This window comes from Mycteria americana, chromosome 22, assembly GCF_035582795.1.
Source record: "Mycteria americana isolate JAX WOST 10 ecotype Jacksonville Zoo and Gardens chromosome 22, USCA_MyAme_1.0, whole genome shotgun sequence".
In the NCBI taxonomy this organism is placed as follows: domain Eukaryota; kingdom Metazoa; phylum Chordata; class Aves; order Ciconiiformes; family Ciconiidae; genus Mycteria; species Mycteria americana.
The window spans coordinates 3,641,143-3,663,179 of NC_134386.1; the positions used below are offsets into that span (position 1 = coordinate 3,641,143).

The following is a 22,037-nucleotide window of genomic DNA, read 5'->3' on the forward strand; positions in this document are numbered from 1 at the left end:
TTAAGTCTTAACTTCACAGATGTGAAAAGGGAAGTTTCCTTCCCAGGTGTTTCCAGGCATACTGTGTGGCACACCTGCCCTCCTGGCTTGGAGCAATTAAACCCATAAGGAGGAGAAACAGCTTACTTCAGGGGAGGGATGGAGATCTCTGCCTGCATCCCTATCTGCCGTGTTAGCACAAGGGAGGATTCGGTTAGGGAAGATGATTTTTTTTTTTTTTTAACACCTAGAAATGCAATCCTGTTGTTCGTTCGCAGAGGGCAGCTGCCATCACTTTAAAGGGAGTTTCTCCTTCCATTTGCTGGTGGTACCACCACGCGAGGTGCAGCTCCATTTGCAGCGAGAGGCTGGTCTTGCTTAGAAACGGGCTTGCTGGAACAAGCAGCTGAGATGAGCTAAGCTGTCACTTCAGCAATTTGTATGCAGCGTATTCCTGAGCTGCCCTGCATTTATCTGCATGGATCTGGGCAGATGTCTAACGCGTGTCTGAATGAGTGGAACAAAATTCACTACTGAGAATCACTAATTTGTTCTGTCGAGCAATGGCTGCCCGCTTACATCTGATGAAGGGTTTTTACCTTTGCTGCCAACACCTTGGATTTGGAGTGTTTAATGGTTTTCCTTGTGCAGTTCAAATTTTTTGCATTTTTTTCTCAAGGTGGTTGATCTAAACAGCTCTCTCTTGGGCGTTTACAGGCTGCTCTTGAGAGAAGGAATGTTAAAATCCTGTTCTCTCTAGAAATGAGAAATAGTCTAACCCAGTTACACTTTGTTCCATCTTGATATGCAAAATTCTTGTTTTTTCCCCTGAGATGTGCAGCTAAGGAGAAAAGCGAGGTGCTGGCTGACTTCACTGTAGTGCATGGAGGTTTTCCAGGCAGATAATTCACACCTGATAGTATTGCATATTCTTATTCTTGCTCTAGATAGAATAATGATGTTTGGAAGGAGGTGTGTGGCTGTGGTATACTTCCCTGGGCCATCCCCCAGTGTTAGCAGAGGTACCTCATGCTGCTGAATGCCCTTGGAAATGAAGGCTTGTGAAATTAAGATGCAGGTGGGGTTTGTTTTTTGAGACCCAGCTCTTGTGTTCTCGGGAAATGTGATGCCTGTCCCACAGGTTGGTTGCTTGGGTCTCCATCCTCCATAAGGCTGACTGCAGCATGAGAGGATCTTAGGACAGTTGAGTCTCGAACACATAGAGCTTAAAATGAAACACCTGGTGAGCTCTGTTTGGTTTAAAACGTTGTTAGGCCGTTAGTGTTTGCATGGAGGTTTCCAGTGCTGTGAGTCTGTCTTCATCTTGGGCAGCAAGATGGCCAGAAGTTGACCCTTGCGAAACTTGAACTAAATCAGCTCTGCCTGATTTAATGAGTGAAAGTGTGAAGCACGGTTGTCATCATTTGAAGCCTTTAAATGAAGACTGTTTCTCTCTGAAAGAGGACCATTTGTTCAGCCCAGCTCTGGAATAGCTCACTACTGATCTGCAGCTTTCAGGTGAACTCGTTGCAAAGGTCCCATCTGACATGAACATGAGACATGTTAAGGTGTTGTGGTCTCTGCCTGGGAGAGCAAGGCTGTTAGCTACTCTGGAAGGGGCAGGTGGCATCACAGTTAAGATAGAGACATTTATCCTTCATCAGCAGGGATTAGCTGAGATGAGGACAGAAGTGACAGGACCTCTGTGTGCCCTGTGGGGAGCTCCCATGGAGAGGAGATGGGTCCAGTCCCTTCAGGTGACAAGTGCAATAGCATGGGTTTTGTGTCTCTCCCTCCCTCATTACTCGCCCTTTTCAAGTACTGTGTTACGTATTTATGGGTCAGGCTTCTAATTTAGTCTTCCTCACCCTGCATCTGTTCCTCTGTATCGCCTTGCTGCCCTCTGCTTCCAGCCTCTTTCTTCCCAAGGCATTTCATTCAAACTGTCCCATTCCCTCTGTGCTTAATAAACTGCAGTTTCAGCAGGACCCAGCTGAACCATGTAAACATATTTATCTGTCCTGAACAAGTAGTGCTGCAGCTTTCTCATTTCCTTCCCGAAAGCCATGGGGAAGTCTGCTCCCCTGGCCAGGAGAACAGTCCTCATGGAATAAAAATGAGGGAAATGTGACACTGCAACTGCTCTTTCCACATTGAGGCTGAGCCTGGTGTATCTAGTCAGGGACACTTGTAGCATGCCAGTAAGGTGGGTGTGGGTGTCTTAACCTTCTGCCTTTCATGTTCCTCTGCTTCATTTCAAAGAACAGTGTTCTTCGTTGCATGCTTGTGGATCTATGTTGCATCATTGTCTTTTTTCAGGGTTTGCCAGCCATGGGATTTGGAAGTGTTTGGGTACCACCTTGCTCCTTGCATATTTGCATAGGGGCTTAGCTGAGCGGTTCTTACTGTATAGTAGCGGGGAGTAGAGCAAATTGCTCCTTGATGACATTTATATCCTCATTTGGAAGTTGGGCTTTGCAGCATCATGGGGCTGTAAGAAACAGCTGGGGAAAGCCATGTTGAAAATGCTTTTGAGATGGTGTCTCTGCCGTTTCTTCTGAAAGCCTGTGTTCATCAGCATGGGAGTAACAAATCGTCCTGACACTTACAGCAACACAACTGTAACCCCCGTGCCTGTCGGAGTGTCTGTGTGCGCCTGTACGGGCATTTGGCATTGCCGTTTGAGACATGGGTGCTGGGGTGTGTCCACGTCCAGACTTTCAGACAAATCCCTTTTGGTTTGCGAAGCGTTGAAAATGGGATCATGAAGCAGTGTCTGAGGGGAAGTGCTGAGGGTGGCCATTCCCTTTTTTCCCAATAGGAACGTTATTCAAAAGCTGGAAGAAAGCTGTAGATTTGAGTTTGTCTTGAGCAGAAAAAGCTTATTTTGCCAGCCCAGTGTGCTGATGAGGCTTGGTTGTTGTCTCTGCATCTTTTGAGGGAGTGCTGCTAATTTAGCTGTAGCAATGCCCTGACACTTGATGAATTAGTCAAGAGCTGGCTTCCACCCAGCTCCCAGTATTTTCCAGTTTGCTTAGCCTGCTGGTTGATGAGGTCAGTCGGCTAGTAGGTTGGCTTATTGCTTCCTAGGCTGTGTGCTGGTGGTATGTAGGTGTAGGGATGGACTTGTGAGAGTTGGAAGCTCGTAGTGAAGTGCCCTGGACTTGTGACAGACTCGTGGGTCCTTCATCTGGGTGATGCTGAGAGGGTGTGTGGCATGTCAGGGCTGTCTCTGGAGCTGCTGGAACATGGCACAGGTTTAGGAGGGTCGTGGCTCTGCACGCAGGTAAAGCAACCAGCCCCTGAACAACAGGGTCGTGTGTTGTGCTTTCTGGGTATATGGCTTGCTCTAAGGTCTGCAGACCTGTGCAATCTGTGGAAAAGCACTGTGAGCCCTTTCTTGCAAAAGCAAAATGGACCTCTCTAGCTGCATTAGAACAGCTGAGACTGTTAAACAAAATCAGAGATGATGGTTTCCCTGGTGTGCCTACCCCTTAGCCAGGTGGAGGGGGAACCCCAGACTCAGCATCTTGGCTATTCCCAGCCTCTGTTCAGAGAAGCACCAGCTGATGTCTTGGGAGAAGGACGGCAGCTCTCAGAGGATCTCTCACTAGTACTGCAGTCGCATCAGAGCTGGCTGGCTTTCTAGGTTTTTCTGCCCATCCAGTGTAATCTCTGCTTTCTACCTCAGGAGCTTTGCTTGCTTAACTGTGGTGTTTAGACTCCAGAGGTGGGCTGGCATGGTGTCTGGGGCTCACCCCAAGGGCATGTCCTTGCAGTTAGGGGTGCTCATCAATAAAGTAGGCAGTGGTGTAATGCACGGGTTGCCGGCAGGGCTCTGCCTACCCGCGGAGACAGAAAAGAAAGGAGGTAATTACAGAAGTAACTTGAGCTGGATTGCTAATCCTTGCAGAGCAGTGCAGAGATGTTCCCACTCGTCTCAAACCAGTCCTGGGAAGAGAATTATGGTGAGTGATCCTGTGCAGAGGTCAGTGGGCTGTTTGGTGGCAGGCAGCCCTGCCAAAACCTTGCAGAGCACCAGGCTGGCTCAGCCTTGCCAGAGGTGGAGCCCTCAGTTTGGATCACTGCTTCTTCTTGGAAGTGGTGAAATGTCTGCTCTGTGCACCACTGCTCCCGCCTGGCTTTTTAGTGTGAACAGCCCTCATCCCAAGCTGTCTTTGCAGATCACCCCAGGATGTGGTGGATATAGCAGAGAATTGTGGCCCTTTAGGTAACCCCTTGTGTGGTTTTTAAGGTGGGCACAGCTCTGCTGTGAGGGACTGAACAAATCTCTGAATCTCCTCCTCCTTGCAGCAGGATGGTTCTCCTCCATCTCCGAGTTGGAGCTTTGTTTCGCACTGAAATCTGCCGGTTGTAGGCTGTTTTTTAAAGTGCCTGTGGAAAGCATATGCAGTTTACACTGGAGTCTGGAGGAGATGTATCTGTGTCTTTAGACTTGAGTGGATTTTCTTTGCAAGTCTAATGAGCCCTTCATGCTCCTCAGAAATCAATCCACTGATTTTTTCCCTTTCCCTTCCAAGCAGTTTGATTAGTAAAGGCAGTCATTACATGTGGCGTGGCTCCTGTTTTCAGTGTCTTTCCTTTAAATATCCAAGGAAAAGGAGCACCAGGGGATACCTTCTGTTAAGCTAAAAGGATTATCGCTGCAGTTGGGCTAATTATTTCCATCTTTGCAGCCTCCCTGCTGTACCTGCCCTGACCTCTCTTCCTAGAGCAGATCTGGTATCACTGTCTGTCCATCTTTGCCCTCCCTCAGTATTCTTCTTGAATTGCTTCAGAGTGGTTGGTGGGATGGCACTGTTAGTGCCCTGGGAAGGCAGATGGATTTGTCCCTGAGCTGTCCTGTTTGGCTGGTCAGCGTGTGTGCCACTCTTAAGTGAGCTGTGGCTCGGCTGTCTGTGATGATGGTCTAAAGCACGTGAGAAGGACGAAGGCTGATGGGAGTTATTGCAGGATGAGGTGCAGTCTTAAGGGACAGATTACACAAGTCTGTAGGAAGAAGGACTGTATTAAACTCTGCTATTCACGGAGAAACTTCAGCACTTAGAACAGGGGTGATGAAACCACTTGTATTCATGGTTTTGAATAGCGTGTGTGTGACTTTGAATGCTGTGTGCTACAGAGTTGCAGGGCTTTCTGCTACTTGTCAGCATTTCACTTTATGGCTCCCCATCAGCTCCTGTCCCAGGCTGTCTGCCTGCGAGTGCCTGATTTAATTTCAGATGGATTTCATCAGTGTGTTGAGTCACTTGCTGCAGAATGAAATTCCTTGAGGTGTTTGTAAATGGCTCAAAAAATCTAAAGAAGCCTCTCCCATGATCCTTGAACATGTCCAGCGCAGCAACGTGCATGTTTGTGCTGGCCTGGAGATTTGTTTTTGAGATAAATCAACTGTCTGCCATACATTGGAAAGAAGTGTTTGCTGGGATGCCCTTTTGAAGTTGAAATTGCAGAAGTAGGGGGGTGTTCAGAGTGGTGAAATTCTTCTCTGCCTAAGAAACATTTTATCTTTTATTTGATGAAAGCTTGACTTGGATCCTGGGTGCGTTGGCTTGGTCTTACCATGAAGGTGTGCGTGTCTTGCTCACAAGCAGCTGTGCTCCTTCCTTCTCTCAAGTGTCACTTCATGTGAGCTTCGTGGTGCAGGGAACACATCTGGCCAGCTGTGTGCGTTCTCGGTTGAGTTGAGGGCAGAGCAGGTCTGTCGCAGTCAAGACAAGAGGCAAAGTGATGGGCAAGCAATGTTTTTCTTGGCTGGCTACTGTGGCTTCATAGACCTGGGTAGCAGGGTGAGCCTTTGGCAGAGGGTGAAGGGGATTATTCCCCAGTGGTAAGTGCAGGGACCACATGAGCTCTCATCAGGCTGAGATGCAGCAAGATGCGAGTGGAAGGGGGCCAAAGAGACGGAGTAAAGCTAACTGAGGGCTGAGGGGATACATGCATACTGTTCTCTCCCTGGGTCCCTGTCCTGGGAAGGGGCTGTTGCACCTCGATGACCGGAGGTATGGTAGTGGGAGGGTTTGGGAGTGGTGATCAGCAGCATGTCCGCATGACGGTGTCAGAACTGCGTGTCCAGGCTGAAAACTTGCTTGCACTGGGCAAAACAGGTGACAAAACATTCCTGTCCTGGTTTGCAGGGCTCAAGGTGGGTGTTTTCATTGTGTGGTTAGTTTAAGGACATAGCGATGACAGAAGGGGTGTGCCGGAAGAGACGGTCCCAAGAGAAGGGATAATCCAGCGGGATGAGCTTCCAGGAGGCTGGTTTGTAGCCCTAGCCTTTTGAGAACTCTCAGGGTTATCTGTCAGTGCAGGCTGGCAAGAGGAGCCTCTGTATAAAAATGCAACTTTTATCTGAAAGCGTGCTTCACTTTGGTATGGTCAGAAGTAAAGGAAACCTGAGAGATGTAAATGTGGCTCGTGTTCCTTTCCTAATGCTGAGCCACCTTGTACAAAGTGCTGACTAGCTCCATGCAGGTGCTGAGTGTTTTATTACCCTCCCGCTGCAGATCCTGGATGTGATGGGCTAAGTGTTGCTGGGACTGAATTACCTTTGTGGTTTAAGGTGAGACCTGTGATGAAGCTGGCTTGTGTGGTTGTGTTACAGCAGTGGAGCTTCACGTGCTTTCTGCCAGTAGCTGTAGCTTGTGGTGTCAGATGGGTGTTAGTGAGCCCAAGGCTGGGATTTAATCTGAAGTCAGAATGGCCTTTTGTGGTTCATTTTCAGCTCCCACTTAGTTTGAATTCAAGGGCAGACTTTACCCTAAGCAAATTCTACCCTCTGAAGTTACTTCTTTATATGTGGTTTTACCTACTGCCTCATCAGAATGACAAATGATGCTGCCCTGGAGCTAGCTGGAGGGGTTTGTAGAAGTAGCTTTTAACAATGGACATCTGCAAATTGGACAGAAAACCACACGCTTTTCCCTTGGCATCTTCTGGTGTAATAATGGAGAGCCTGGCAGGCATATGCAAGCAGAAGTAATAAAAGTTGCTGTTGGGTACAAAAAAGAAAGCAGGTAAAAAGTCCAGCTAAAGATCTGCTGCTCAAGCTGTGGTGTTGCTTGTAATCACTGCCCATCAGTAAGCAAGCGAACAGATTCAGAATAGATGGGACTAAAATGAGGGTATTGGACCTGTCCTGTGACAAAGGGAGTGACTCTGGGGCTTGCGAAGAGGAGACTTGCAGGGGTTGTGGTGGTGGATGGGTGATCTGAAAAGGGCAACTGTGAGCTGGAGAAAGGAGTCGACCATGATGCTCCCAGGTTTTGTTCTCATGCTGAGCAGTGTGTGCATCTTGGGCACCTGCCAAATCCAAGCACCATGTGCACATGTGGGCATGCTGTCCTGTCTCCTTTCCTTTCTCATCAATCTTTCCTGTTCCTGTCCTCTTTCCCTTCCATTTTAAATCTTGCCTGGCGGACCCAGATCCATGTTCTTCTGCAGTGCCCCTAGGAGCCTCTTCGCTGAGGCAGCCGGTGCTTGCCTGGCCCTTGCCTTGGGCAAGAGCTCAGCAACTGGACTTGCTGGGAGCAAGATGGGGCCCAGCTCCCTGCAGGATGTACTGGGCTTCCAGCATTGGGAATCTCTCATCTGCAGCACTACTGAGCTGTCATCACTGCATCCTTATCTTATGGTTTTGTAGCCTACTTTGCATGAGTTTTGCCTTTCCCCTGTTTTAGCGTCAGCTGAATTACCTTGCCAGCTCCTCCCTTCCCCCAGGTTCCTCCAGGCGAGAGGGGAAGAGAGTAATGAATAGTTTAATGTGAAGGCACTTATTAATGTTTAATCTCTCAAATATGTCACTGCTTTTATTGTGTCTAATAATAGGGTTTATTGTCATGGCTGTCTGAGGTCCGTGCTCAGCTCCAAAGCATGTTTCATTTGTTATTGTTGCTCATGTACTCCCCTTATGGAGGGGTTTTTGACTCCATGGGTTTGTTTGCTCTATCAACATCCAAGAGCCTCTTGGCGTTTAAGTATCTCTATAAAGATATAAAGAAAATGGAAGAACCTGTACAGTGGTTGTAGCAATGTTTGTGTGCAGATGAAAAGCACCTTACAAATGCTCATGGCAAAATAGCTTGAAATGGCCTGGGTGAAATAGTAGAAGGTCCTCATTAGCAAGAGGGAGCTGAGCATACCTGGGTGATGTTGAAGGGAGGTTGGCATGTGTAGAATGAGTTTTAGAACTAAGGATTGCAAGGCATTGAAGTCCTGTAGCCTGCAGAGAGAGAAATGCCCTGAATGCTTCCCATCTGTGAAAATGGGCAGTTCTGTAAGACTGGTAAAGCTGTGGGGCTGCAGTGGGGTTTGCTTTGCTGCTGCCTGATGTCAGTGTGAGAACAGAAGGCAGCGTCTCTCACCGGCAGTAAACTCCTCTCTGCCTCCCTCGATAAGGAATGACAAAGCGCGGTGGCTCTAGGTGTGGTCAGAGCCTCTTCAAATAGTCTGTCTCTATTCATGCACTGCAATAAAAAGAAGTACTACTGAAATACCAGCAACCCTGTTTATTCCAGCCTTTGTATTAGTGATTTAGAGAGAGCCTGTGACCTTACTGAACATGAATGGATCCCTTGTAACCTGAGACCAGGAGCAATATTATTTTAAGCAAGAAGTAAGGCTCTGAAGCAGGCTGTCCTTCTATACATATCATACGTGTGACAGCAGAGCTGCATTTAGAGCTGAAAGGGGATAAAATCCCTCAGGAGACTGATTGCACCTCATTTATTTTTAACAAATGTACTGGGGAAGATTGAGCCTGAATTCCTAGACTTGGGGCAGTCTTAAATTTGGACAATTTCCACTCTTCATCCCTGTGGAAAGGAAGATGGGCACCAACTGGGCTTCCAGCTAATTCCTGAGGAGGATGAAATGCACATGGATTCTGATTTTTTAAACTTGCTCCTTCTTTAGCCTTTGGGTTGGGAGGGGAAATAATGCTTTTACAACTCTTTGGCTGAATTTATGGTCTGGGTTCCCATGTGGATTGTCACTATGCACGCTGCCTGCATCTGCTTTTGTTGCAAATCTGCTCATCGGCTCGATAAAACTAGAATCAAGGCAAGACAGATTGCTACCTGATTGTCATCCCGAGTGGCCCAAACTGGGCGAAGACCAGCTGGAGAGAGACATCAGAGTGCTCAATAGGGATGTGTTTTGTATATAAAGGTTTTTATTTGCTGTTCATCCTTACTTGGAAATCCTTGTTTGTCTCATCCTTCAGCATGGGGCAAACTGTGCTCCCTTGTTACGAAAAATAAAGGTACAAATGCAGCTTCTGTTTGGTTTTTGTTTTAGAAGCAAGAGCTCTGGCTCTCAAATTCTGTTAACTTGTGCTGGGTATCAGGAGACACTACCATCTCCCACTGCACCTCTCACTTGCTGTTTGTGGCATGGTGTATGGAACTCGGAGCTAGAACAGGCACCAGTACCCTTGGCAGAACTGCGGCAGCCCATGAGCAGTTTGATCAGCCATTCCCGGTGCTCAGTGAGGTGTGAACCTGTTGGGGTGCCCACCCATTTCCCCATCGCTCACCGACTTGGTTGGCATGTCCCAGTCCCTGCCCTCTCTGTCAGGAGTTGAACGATGCACTTGACCCTAGACTGTGCTCCCCTGCTGATGTGCTTTTTTTTTTCTTGAGCTCCTCCAGATTAGGATTTTTTTTTCTGCATTTATCTTCTTACTGACCCTTCTGATGCAGATTTAATAAAAAAATGCTGCTTTTAGTTTTTAATAAATACCATTGTGAACATTTTGAGGGAACAGCGTTTTTTTCTGCTGTTATGCAATAACATGAGAAGGGAGATGTAAGCATAGCAGAAATGTTTGATGGATGTCCTATTGTTGGTGTCTTTTGGCCTTAAAAAAAAAAAAGGCATTCAGGGAACACACTCTGACTTTTGACCTCAACTGAAGTGTCTCTTAGTCGTGAAAAGCAAAAATAATGCAGAAAAGCTAGGCAGAAGGTAAAATAGCCTTCTCTGAGCCCTGTCTTGGTGCATAGTGACTGCTGGGGTGAGGACAAGTCATGCTAAAGCCCTGAAAGCTTGTGAGATCTGGCATGTTTGTTTCTTTCTAGGGTAAGAAACCAGTGTGTCAAGAATACATGACTCTCTCCTTCCCCTGTATTTATAGAGAGACCATCCTGATAAGGCATCTTGCTGTGTTCCGGTGCTGTCAGTCATCTTGGGGGTGCTGGAACTGGACGCTATGGGGCCAAAGAGTATTTGGAACCCAGTTTGGGTATCAAGTGGCGAAAAGTAATGTGTAGAGACCTGTATTCCTCCTGCAGTGGTAAGCTGTGGTTTTTCAGGCAAGCTGGTAATGCCTGTTCCTGCATATGTGTGTCTGAGATGCTTACCTGGGCTTATCGCCACTGCTGAGGACAGTGAGCATCTCTGCTTAACCCAACTGCCTGGACACCCTGCCCATTCCCTCCCTGTTCCTTGTGGCAGTAGCAGAAGCCTCTCTGCTGTAGACCACTTCTGCATCGGCAATCTTTGCAGCCAGAAGCTCTGCAGGCTTGGAACCCGTAGAAGTAAAATAGTGCTCCCTAAGAAAACTCCCCTGGCTTGGCTTCTTCCCTAGGACAGGCTTTCTGTCGCTGCAAGAGCGATGCCAGCCTGGTGGTGTGGCAGTAGCTGGAGCAGATGGTGCTGTTGTCATCGTTTTAATTTCTATCCGTGTGTTGAAACAGCTCAAAATAACTTAAGAAATGAAGGCCCAATCTGAGAAAATACCTTGAATGTTTTCCTTGCCCTGAGAAAATCTCCTGCAACGTTGTCCACAGCACTTTCCTGGTTCTGTCCCATCCACTCTGACTAGGATCACTTGCATTTGTAGGCTAGAGCTGGGGCATGAAGAATCTTTTATATTTAATATCTTCATTACTGTGGCAGCATTGAATATTCCCAGAACTTCTGTCAGGGTGCATCAAATCTTGTCAGCACTGTGAAATCAAAGAAAGAGGAGCAGCTGAGATCAAAGTAAGCAATAAACACATACCTTGTGTCTTGACAGCATCTTTTTCAAGCCAGAGGCAAAACCTGGAGGGGCTCAAGGTGCAGCTGGATGGTGGCTGGTGCTGGCACAGCGCTGGCCTCTTGTGCTTTCCCCTTCTGCTACATTGGTGCTTCAAAGCTGGGGTGAGATGACCCATAGCACTATTGTGACACAGAACTTCTGCTTGTAAGAGGTTCAGTTTCTGCTGGGTTAGTGCCTTGAACCACCTCCCAGTGGGGTGTTGGAGCAGTGCTGGTGGTGTAAGGAATAAGGGTGGGACCAAGCAGTGTGGTCTGAGCCTGGCTTGTTGAATTGCAGCCTTGCTCTACCCAGTTTTGAGGTAGGGGCCTCACTCTTTGGATCTCTCCAAAATCAAAACATTGCTGCTCTGAGGCCAAGGTATCTATGTTTTTCACCACATATTTTGGGCCCTTCCTGTGGTGCTGCACCGCATGCACGCACGTTACCAGCTTGGTTGACGTGGAAGGCGATAGCAAGTACCCAGATCTTCAAGTCCATTTATAGGTTTAAGTGAAGTTTCCTTCTCATTAAATTATCTTAATTTATGAGGCTTCTGGTTGTACATTGATCTCTTCTTCTCAGTGTCAACATCCTTTGAGCCTAGCACCAAACACAGCAGCATCGCCTGCCTTTGCGCATAGAGAGGTAGGGGAAGGAAGCTGGTGTGCAGCCTGCTCACTGCTTGCACTGAGGCCAGCTGGCTGGAGCAGCTTCTGGAAAGTGCAGGATGTGGCCCTTCCCAGCGCAGGAAGGCTTAATCCTGCTTGTGTGTCCCTGAGGGCCCTGGCTCTGTGCACTGCAGCGATGGTGGACAGGGGCTGTTTCCTCCTGCAGCAAAGAAAGAAAAGATTCATGGGACTGGCGGGAAGGCAGCTGAGTACTGCAGGGGGTTTCTCTCCTTGCGGTGGACTCCACAATTTTTGCACTTAAACGCAGAACATGTAACTTAAACTCTTCAACGCAGAGTGTGCTGATGGTGTGTGCACTCTGCAGATGGCTCAGGGCTTGTATTTGATCCCGCGTTCACACCAGGTTTCAGACATTTCTCTAGCCCATGGCTCCGGTGCACCAAATGGATGCTGTTGTACGTGTGCCACTACAAAAGCCTGCGGAGAAAGGAAATTAGCAGAGCTTTGGTTCTCGCACTGGCAGTCATCTCTGCTGGGTCCTACAGCACTCGGCTGTGCTGCAAAGCAGTAGGTTGTAAAATGGAGATGATGCTGGAAAGCTCGTGTGGAGGTGAACAGTGGAGCTGCTTTCGAGGAGTCACTGTTCACTAACCTGCTAGAAATGCCTTTATCTGGCACTTTGGTCTATCACGTCCCACACCTGCTAGGTGGAGTGAGCACCCGTCTGAGAGCTCCGCTCCATGCTGTCTCGTCACCCAGCATGGGTATTTTCACCCTCCTGTTCATTTGAGGGTGTTGGTGCCTGACTGGCTAATAAAAAGCAAATGTTGGGGTATTTTTCAGCTCTTCAATTGACTGAATTGCATTTCAGGAGCTGTGTCTGGGAACCCAAGAAGGGTGTGACAGTGCTCAGTGCCCTCCCAAATTGGCTGTGTTCAGGAAAATGGGGGTGATCCTGTATCTGTCAGCCTTCCCCTGCCCTGGGATGTGTTGTGGTACCCACTGGAGCATGAAATAAGTCCTGTCAGTTTGTTTCTGACCTCATATTAATGAAGAAAATTGTGATAACCATGAGAAACTGCTGGCCACACTAATAGTCTTGCCTGTGGTAGATTGTAAGCGTCCACAGACCAGATGAGCCCTGCCAGACTCCTTTTACCACCAACTGCTGTGTGAAAGGGACCTTTCTCGACCCCTTATCATGGGAGCATCCTTTGTAATTGTTCCATGTAAGCGACAGAGAGGAGTGCGGCAGCCGTCAGTTAGTGGGGATGGATGCCTGTTTTTCTTTCTTCAGGCAATGCAATCTCTCAGGAAAGCAATTTCTTCCTCCTCATGGTGTAATTTGCCAGCCAAGGTAAAGGAGACTTTTGATGGGGCAGAACACTGTTGTGCTGTCAACTGTCCTAATTCATTCAGACTGCAGCGGCATTTTCGGGAACTTTTCTTTCCTCTTTTCCCTCTCCCCGTCCTGGCACACATCAACATTGCTTTTCTGCTATTGCTGGAAAGTAACATGCTAAGAACATGTTGACGTGTGTTTCCTTCCCTGCTGGATTCTTTTGGTGGCAGTGGGCAGGCTGGGGGAGCAGCTCCTCCCAGCAACCGGTGACACTGTCTGCGGACTTTGCCATACTGCCATGCATAGCAGTTCAGCCACATCTCAGCATGCAGCGTGGCCTTTGAAAGGCAGTGCAGGGGAAATATTAGGCTTCCTCCATTTTCTATTAAGTGAATAATGACGGATACAAGCCTGAGTGCTGGTGAGCACGCCTTAAAACCTGCAGCAGCAGGAAGATGCTGTGATTTCCAGCGGGTTGGGCTGAGCCTGGGATGGGAAGCGTCAAAGAGAATTAGCTGGTAAATAAGATCTCCTGCCTTCTCTTTTATCTGCTCTACATGTTCAACTGCTTAAAGGCTTCCCAGGCAAGCAGGATTTTGGGGGAGGAAGAATTTATCTACCCATAGACCATCTCATAGCTCTGTGAAATGCACGACTGCAAGATTCTCTAGCAGGGGGCTGAGAAGAAATCCGAAGGTAGCCTTGTAAATCCCTGCTAAAGAGGCTTCTCTTCCTTCTATTCATGAAGAGCCTGCTGAACAGACAGGGCAAGCTTTAAAACTACTGTTGCTTCCTTTTTTGCTGCCATCTAAGCCCCTCTAATCAGAGCTTTAATCTAGCTAAAGTTAGTGGACTTAGAGACAGCCTGATCTTTGCATCATAGTACGGAATGAGAAGGGTGATCCGGAGTGCTGACACCTCCCTGGGCAGCGGTCGCCCTTCAATGCCCTCCTGAAAGTGCACAGAGAAAGCTGGGGTGGGGAGGCCTGCTGTAGTGGTGTTGCAAAAGGCTGGGTTTGACGTGCTCAGATAAGCCAGACAAAAAGCGAAAAAGAAAGGTAAGAAGGGGTAAAAGATCAAGGAAGGAAGATACTAATAGCGGCAGTAGATGCTGCAGGTTGGTACAGAGGTGCTCAGGTTTCAGGTGAGGTGAAGGTGGAGCCTTGCTGCCCGTCTGTCCCTGTAGCGTCCCTGGGAGCTTCCTCGGGTTTCTCTACTCAAGTGGTGCTCCAGAGAGCCATGCCTGAAGGAGAGCAGTGCAGCTGGGGGCACGCAGGTTGTGGTGTCTGTGGGAGCTTGGCTTCCACTCTGGTTTGTCCCCAGCCTGCTCCGTGACAAGCCTTTTCACCTCTGTTCCCCTTGCAGCGAAGATGGGAATAACGTTGTCTTTGGTAAGCCACCTTGTGCTTCTGTCAGTAGCAATTGGTGAAAGATTTAGGGTTAATATTCCTACATTGCAAAACACTTGTGTATGTTCCCTCAAACAATTCCCAGCACATTCCTGTTCTTGGAACAGGCCGTGTTTGTGGTGCCCTTTTATTTGGGCAGAGAAGAGATGCAGATAAAACCATTTCCGATCTCCTGAGTCCAGCTACTCTTGCAGCTCAGGCTGTGGGCTAGAGTTGTGTGCCTGGATAATCTGGTCTCCTAATTGCCACCCTGCTTGGAGGCAGCTGCTGAACTGGGCCTAAGCTGATTTGGGATGGCAAATTCTGTTAGTTTAATTCTCAGCAATGCTGAGGAACTTGTCAGCACGTGAGTATCCCTTGGCTTTTCTCTAGCCATGAGCGTGCCCTGGAGACCTTTGCCAGCTGGTGACCCCCAGCAGTTAGCTTCCAGAGCTCTTGGCTGTGGAGAGGTTAGATTGGTAAGGGCTATTTACTGACGGTTCCCTGAGCTCTTGTGCCTTTGAACCCAGCTTTTCTGTTCCCTTTTGATGCTGTTTGTACAGAATCATGGCATCTCATTGCTTGGGGCTTCTTAGCCCTCAGTGTTCCCACTCTCCCCTTTCCCCATCTCCTTTCCAGACTTGGTAATACGTCATTAGCTGGTGTGGGAGTTTTTATTACCTGGTCTCAGTAACCTTCAGGTCCCAAATGGGTGTGCATGAAGCCAATGTGACCACCCTTGCTGTGATGAGGCTCCTGTGTCTCAAAGCTGTTCTGCTATGAACCCAAACCCATCTCATGTCTGCATGGAAGGTGTCCTGCCCCCAGGGAAAGGTGTCAAAAGTTCCAGGCCACCAAGGAGTCACTTAAACTATAACATGGAAAAAATGTGAAAAAAAATGAAGAAAGGTGCATTTTGGAGACTATTTCTTTTGCAACTCCCTCCTTTTGTTCTAAGAGGCATTTGTCTATGTTCGAACCCGAAGGAAGTTTTTTCTAGCCTCTTGACTAGATAACTTGAAACTCCATGTAATTTCTCAACTCACTGCATATTAGGCAGTGCTTGCGATTAATGAGATCACCATCCATATTCTTTCCTCTGTCAGCTTCTTGAAAAAACAGTACTCGGAAAAGTACACAAAGGAGATGAAAAGGAAGTTGCTTATGAATTATGAACAGCCTTTCAGGCTGATGTTATTTCACGGGGCTGTCACTCCATTTTAATTAAGTAATTCAGATGGAATGATGCTTTTTTTAAAACCCTGTTTGTGTTTGATCACCTTTCAGAGGTAACACTTAGATAGCTCATGTTTGTTGAATTTTCATTTTCAAGTAACAAGGGTGGGTGCTTACTGCCCTTACTGATTAAATAACAGAGAAGGAAGACACTGCTGCGGCTGAGCAGAAGACACAGTAGCCAAGAGGCTTTGCTCTGCCTGTGTCTGGAAGTTAGGTGGGTGATTGCTTGGACATTTTGTGGCTGGTGTGAAAGATGGAGCTGCTCAGTTGGACCTGGTGATGAGTACCAGAGTGTGCAAATCATTGCACTCACCTTCTGCTGAAATTTCTCTTTCCTCTGTTTTCTTACCAATCTGTGGCTAGTAACCCCCACTCCCAACCGCAAACAGATCTGCCAACGCCTAGTTTATTTTGGGATTTGTGTGTATGTAAATTGAGCCATTAGTTCCCAGACTCGTGATCCCTGGAGCTGCACAGTTTCAATTGCTGCAGATCGAGACTCTGCCTCTTCCTCTGTGATTGGGGATAATCCCGCGGCTGTTCAGAAACAGCGGCTGTCGGATTGTGTCCCGTTGATCCTTGGGCTGCGGTTGTAGCCCTGCATAGTGCTGGGCCCACGGGTGAGTGGGGTGCAGCTGCTGACCCACTTTCCTTGGACGGGCATCGTGGGAGCACTCATCTCCTGGCACCAGGAGGGTTGTGGGGATGCGTTTTTGTGCTCCTTTGTGACAGTGCTAATGATGTTGTCTGGCACAGATTACGCAAGGCTGAGCGCCACCGAAGCACAGCTGTGTGGTCCCCGGCATCTGCTTTCTTCCCCCTCTGCCACTGGGCCACTCTCAATAGGGTACGTTGTTTTCAGCCCTGGTTTTATTTACCTTTCATTGTGGAGAAACTATTGCCAAGGGATTAAGACTTTGGGCTGCCCGACTTAATTTGGGATCTAAATCTTCCCAGGCGGAGAGTGCTGGAGGCTTTGTGCGTGGTTTGCTGGTGGTTAGCCTGAGCGGCAGCAGAATGAGGGCTCTGCTGTGTCTTTGTGCTGGTGGTGATGTGTCCTGACTGCGCTCCAGAAAGACATCCGGGGTGCCTGTTCGCTGGCTGTGCAGGAATTGCTGCTGCAGACGGGGCATGGGGCTGTGTAGTGCCATGTGGCCTTGTGGTCTGCAGCGCAGCGGGGTCACCAGGCAGGAGGAACATGCTGCTTTATGGGAGAAATTTCTTTCCAACACCTGGGGCTGGTTTATGCCCTATAAACAGGGCTTAAATGTGTTCTAGCTGGGAACTTCTCATCTATTTAATTCATTTATTGATTTAATTTTCTTTCTTAATCCCGGTTTGCATAGGCCTTCCCCATTCTCCTTCCCTCTTTATGAAATAGTATTTGTAGCCGTTGTTACAGTTCCTCTTGGAGGAAGGATGCAGCAGTTGTTTCATTTGGACCGGTTTTCACATGTGTGGGTTGTGCTGGGGCGGGAGGTTGCCATGAATTGAGCAGTTGGCTTTACTCAAAACAGTGCCAGCCCAGCTGTGCTCTAGTAGCTTTTACTTCTGCTGACAGACCAGACCAAGCCATTTTATTGATGCCTTCAAGCCTAACAAGCTATTTAGAAAATAAATTTGCAGAATAGGCAGTGGAAGAAGAGCAGTGCTTTTATTTCTGGCTCAGTTCTCCTGGGCATAAATGCAGGACGGTGTCAGGGATGTGGCTCTGGTGTCTCAAGTCACGATCAGTGCATCTTGCAAATAAAGCAAAATCAGGCTGGCTGCGGGCTGGCACGGAGACCTTTGTGGGTGTTGGACAAAAAGCGGTGTGTGGTTTTGCAGGCAGTGTGGGAACCATCACATAAAGCTGATAGGCTTTACTGTCAGAACTCTACAACCTCCTGAGAGAGGAGTGATGTTGCTTTCAGTATCCTTGCTAAACTCCACAAGGAAAATTGTTTTTTTTTCCTTTTTAATTGTCTTGTGGACCTTGAGCTGACTAATAGCTTTCACTTCCTGACCTAAACTTCAGTGCTGTCAATGGCTGTTAAAGGTTTGCATCATTTCACTTAAGGCTTTTTTCCTTACTGGATACGTGGTCCTGCGTGCTTTGGGCCCGTTGGGGTGTAAATTGCTATTTTGGCTTTTAGCCCCTAACATTTTGTACAACACAGGCCTGCAGGGACTGTTCTGGGGCCCGCTTCAGCCATGAAATGCTGTTCAAATGCTGTTAGAGTTGCTCCTGGTTACCGCAATGCTGAGCTTAGCTGGCCAAGTCATGGGGAAGTGCATCCAGAGTCGCCCCGTGGCCTGAACGCCACAAGCCACCCTGCGCTCCCTCTGCTCTGCCGATGGATCCACGCACACCCCCAGCCCACCCCTGTTACGGCAAATTGGAATATCTGCTCTTCTCCAGGTTACGCTGGCCTGAAGGTGGGGATGGCAATATTCAACTCCCAAACCAGTTGGAGGCTTGGAGGCCACTGTTTTGTAATCCTTTATCATTAGGAAAGCATCTCCAGGCCTGGGAGTGAAATATGCTGTGTGCCAGCCTCCATCTCATCTTAACACTGATGCGAATGGCAAAGCAATTGCATTTGGTGGCAGGAGATGGCTGGGCTCTCGCCAGTTAAACTCACCTCTTGGACAAACTGGATTTATGCTCAGGGCCCTACCTAGGTTGCACATACAGAGCAAACACCAGAGGTGCTGGGGGCTGAGTCTGCACTGCCAGAATCAGCGTGTTTCTCCTGCTCCTGGCAATAAAAACTTTGCTCCCCTACTTGCCTGCTCGGGTGCCTTGTTGCACAGCTCAAAATGACTGCTCGGTACGCCTCTTCTCTCGAAAGGCGGGCTGCGGGTTTGAAAAATGTGAGGTTTGGTGGAGCTGTTAATTATGGGATAGGCTGTTGCTTTTTAGATAGTGTCCTTGTTTAACAAGAATAGTTCTGCTGGAAGTGGATAAGATTCTTAGGAGGGTTTGTGCTTTATCTGTCATGCAAAGGGTGCTGCTGAAGTTTATCTCTGCGCAGCTATCCTTGCTGTAATTATTCATTACTGAACCATTGCTTCAAGGTGGGGCTGGTTTTACAGTTTTTTAGAACATTTTTTCCCCTTAATGTTATGTTTTTCCCCAAGAGGGATTTCCCCTTCCCCCACTTGAAAAACAGGATTATCATTATAGACTTTTTTTCAGAATTCAAAGTAGTTTTTCAAATGTGCAATTTTCAGACCATCTTTGTTTAAAATATGCAATTTTAATAAGGTTTAAATTCTCTTTAGTCATATGAATTTATTACCTGAGTGAAAACCCGAAGCAAAGCTGAGACTTTCCCAACTAGAATAAGAAGGGTTTTGGATACAAGCAATTCAGTTTTGCTTCTTGGTTTCAGCTGGACAGATCTGTCCCAAAACCGTGTGCATCATCAGTATGGTTCTGACTGAGCAATGCTTTTAGCTGCCCTCTACAATGGAAGAAAAAGAAAGAGGGAGAGAATGAAGTTCAGCATCCATTGGAGAGGCATAAAATGTCTTTATAGATGACGTTCCTGGTGAATAGGACTGTATGATTATATGGCCTGTGTATTTCAAATTCTGCTGGGAGAGCTTTGCAGCTTAGAGATAATGGCGGTGGCAGCTCACTCGTACTTACCCATTGAATTGCTCTGTGCACTCAATGTTAGTTATTTGCTTACCTGGTGCTGATGAAATTTCATCAGCCCTATTGTAATGGGTTTAAATCTCAGCCCTGCCAGGCCTTGGAGGGCAAGCTGTAGGAAATGCTTCCCGAGCTGCGCAGGAGGGGCAGCGCTTGTGAGAAAGGCATCTGTTGAGTGGGCATTTCTTCAGCTAAAAGCAAGATGCTGTGGGAACCGTGTGGGAGCTGGATCCCCCTCCCTGCCCCTTGGCTCGTGCCAGTTTGAGGAGTTTTTGTTCTTCTCCACCACCAACTGCTGCACACAGTGGCTCAGGCACAGAGTGACTCCGCTCCTCTGCCTGCCATGCTGCAGACACGGCGGGAGGACGTTGTGCTTCATCTGCTGGGAGATGCTTCTGCTCTCCATAGCAAACCGTGTATCAGTGCCCAAAATCACCGTGTCCAAATGAATGAGCACCCAGGGTGTTTCGTAAGCTGCAGCCAGGTTTCTGGTGCTCTCAGGGTCCCATTGAGTGGTTTTTTGATGGATCTTTGTGGCTTTTGGTCATGCTTTTTTCCTTGTAACAGAAAAGGCAGCCCTTTCTCTCTTGTCTCTGAAAAATTAATGGCCACATCCTCCCGAGCCCATCTCCAGTCCTTTAGCTCTCAGATGGCTGAATCCTGCCATGCGTGGAGCTCAGTGGGAATGGGGGCTATCTCTGCCCGGCTGTGAGCAGCACAGTGTTAAAGGCCTTCTTGCAAAGCTCAGACAGATAGCAAGATCATCAGCTTCTCTGAAAAATGCCCGGCGGTTTCTTTGTGCTGACAAGCCCTGGCACTGGCAGGTCAGCAGGAAGCGGGGCGACAGTCAGCCCTGCGACCATGCGGCCCTGTGCGCCCGCCAGCAGATCCACCGGCCTTTGCTGAATCATGGCTCACTGCTGCTGTGCCAGGGTTGCACAGATGCTAAATACTCTATTCAGAGGAAAAGTGGAAGATCTTCAGCTATGTCGGATACTGTCCATGGAGCCAGCAGATGAGCCTCTGGCGGGGTATGCGAGCTCACTAGCTGTCAAGCTAGGAGTTCTCTCTGGATGGTGTCCCAGGAAATTCTTGTCCAGAGGCAAGAAAGGACTGAATGTATCTTTCCACGGAGATTGGGGGAGACACTAATTGCTCTTCTCCAAAAAACTGGTGGGAGGAAGAGAGAAAAGGAGGCAGAATAAGGAAACAGTAAGCCTCATTTAAATCCAGCACAGCGGATTTGTGAGTGGTTTGCCTCTGGGTCTGCAGTTGGGAAGCAAAGATGTTAATATCTGTAGATGTTTAGTGAACTGAGCTGGGCTGGGAGGACTGCTAGGGACCACCAGTTGTGAGTGGAGTAGGACCTGCTTCTCCCATCCATGTTTTCCTACCAACAAACAGGGCAGTGCGTGGGGAAAACTGTAGCCAGTGCCTTGTGTGCGTTGGGGCAGAGCGCTCACTCTTCTGTACATGCACACACACAAACAGACACACACAAGAGCAGCACATTTGTGTGTCATTTGACACTCATGTTGATGCCCAAGTTGCTTTTGTGGTCTGTACACTAGCTTAATGTTATATTTTATTATTTCAGTGCTAAATAGACCTGTAAATAATATCAAGCGGTAGCCAGATGAGATCAATCATAATGATATAATCAATATGACCCTTTGAGCTCTGGGAGGAGGGCAGCCATATGTCCAAATAATTAGGGCCCACCATTTTTGGGGCAAAAATTAGGTACTTAATTCTTTCCTATTTTATACCTCCATTTTTATGGGTGATTTCCTTTCAGGGCAAGTTCTCGAACTTACTTGGTACAGTTCTGTCAAATGGCTTTGTAGCTGTCTAAGGCAGAAATTAAATTGCATAGTCATCTTGCTAACGCTTAAAAAAAGCTGGATGAGAGATCTGGTTACTAGCACTGGAGTTTCTCTTGCGTAGTTCCATATATCCAGTTAATTTATTGCCAGCAAACAAAACCACATGAGTTTGCTTCCTTGCTGCTGGTAACCTGAGCTTCATTGCTGGATTCATTCACTCCTGACGGTCATGGAAAACGTGCGATTACACTAATAGGTGGTTATTAATCACTGCCAATGGCTGTAATTATATCAGCTATTAGGAAGTCAACTAAAAGCAAGGTCTGTCCAACCAGTGTGGAGAATGAGGAGAAACACGGTCCCCGCTTCACAGAAGCGGATAATGTTTGTTGGTGACTTCATTTCCTTTTGCAGATAAATGCACGTTGGAAAAATAACTCTGAATTTTAGCACCTTTCTACTTCCACTCCAGTGTCCAGACCTATTTACCTATTTACTGTGCCTCAGTCTATACCACGGTGTTGGCTTTCTGGGCACTGCAAGAAGGATTCAGGGTTAAGCAGGTGTTGTGCTGTCCTCTCAGACCCACAGCCAAGTGAGACCCTCTTCTCTAAGAGTACCTGGTCCAAATCCATCTCTGGAGAGTCCTGGTTTACCCCTGTATGTCGCTTTTGGATTGCTTTTAAGACAATCAGCGTATTGTCATAGCTGTGTATCCCTGCTGGGTGTATCTACAGGGGTAGAAGGCATCCCTTCCTGCAGCAGCGTCACACCTTGCCAGCAGGCACTTCTGTTGAGAAACTGATTAAACTGGCAAATGCAGGGTTTGGAGCGTGAAGTACGTCTGCACTAAGCACGCTGCTCCCGGTGATCACCTGTGACAAAACGGTGGCCGAGCAGTGTCCTGTGTGCACCAGGATGGTCATTTTGCTTGGGACATCTTAAAT

General features: G+C 47.9%; 1 protein-coding gene across 14 annotated transcripts in view; it reads left to right on the plus strand.

Annotated features, from left to right (window-relative positions):
- MAPT (microtubule associated protein tau) overlaps positions 1–22,037 on the plus strand; it is a 56,354-nt gene that overhangs the window by 6,204 nt on the left and 28,113 nt on the right. The window contains exon 1 of one of the 14 annotated variants that reach the window (XM_075522811.1): positions 2,122–2,185. The exons of the other annotated variants lie outside the window; for them this stretch is intronic. The gene's annotated coding sequence lies outside the window, so the exon portion shown is untranslated. Of the gene's footprint in view, positions 1–2,121; positions 2,186–22,037 lie in introns of those variants that run through there. 14 annotated transcript variants of the gene reach the window in all.